This window comes from Macrobrachium nipponense, chromosome 5, assembly GCF_015104395.2.
Source record: "Macrobrachium nipponense isolate FS-2020 chromosome 5, ASM1510439v2, whole genome shotgun sequence".
Taxonomy (NCBI): Eukaryota; Metazoa; Arthropoda; class Malacostraca; order Decapoda; family Palaemonidae; genus Macrobrachium; species Macrobrachium nipponense.
The window spans coordinates 104,692,135-104,692,878 of NC_061107.1; positions in this window are offsets into that span (position 1 = coordinate 104,692,135).

Consider the following 744-nt stretch of genomic DNA (forward strand, 5'->3'; position numbering starts at 1 on the left):
CAACGACCGATTGTAGATCAGTTCATTGACGAAATGAAGCAGAATGGAGTAGTAGTATCTTCTGCGTTGAGAACTTGCAATTGCTGGGTTTGGTACGGGACATCTTCCCCTAGAGATGTGGAGTGACATCTGTCAGGTAAAGAAAGGCGAATTAATGTTATATAACCATAATTGTGCGTCAGTCAAGTCGGCCACCTTGATAGCAGTAGACACTATGGATGTCATTAATGTTGTAGATATTCCGAACATTATTTTCGTAATTTCCAAATATTATTGTTACATAAATGCAATAACAATTTAATTTTGCATTCATAATATTATTTACCTTCTACGTGCCACATATTATACGATATATGTTGATACTTTTTACAAAAGCGTATGTAGTCAAGTATAGACTTATATAGGTCTAGCGGTTTGCTACTTGTGTTGAGACTCGTCCTGTGAACCTGTATTTTGTCTAGTCATTATGACCTGTAAGGTAGTGTAGGCCTGTAAGATACAGTCAGTATACTTTTTACAATTCAGTTTCTTCTTTATTACATGTAAAGGTAGCGTTGGGAATGTTCAACAAAATGACTTTTTATCAAAATGGACGTATTTAAAACTATAATTCACACTCTGTGAGAGCTGTGTTCAGGACAACGCGAACAAACGGTAATAAATAGCTTCGGTTAGTCGATTCGAAGTACAAATAGTTGTATTTTATACGTGTAACAAATGTAACAAACCCTGGTTTCGTTTGTC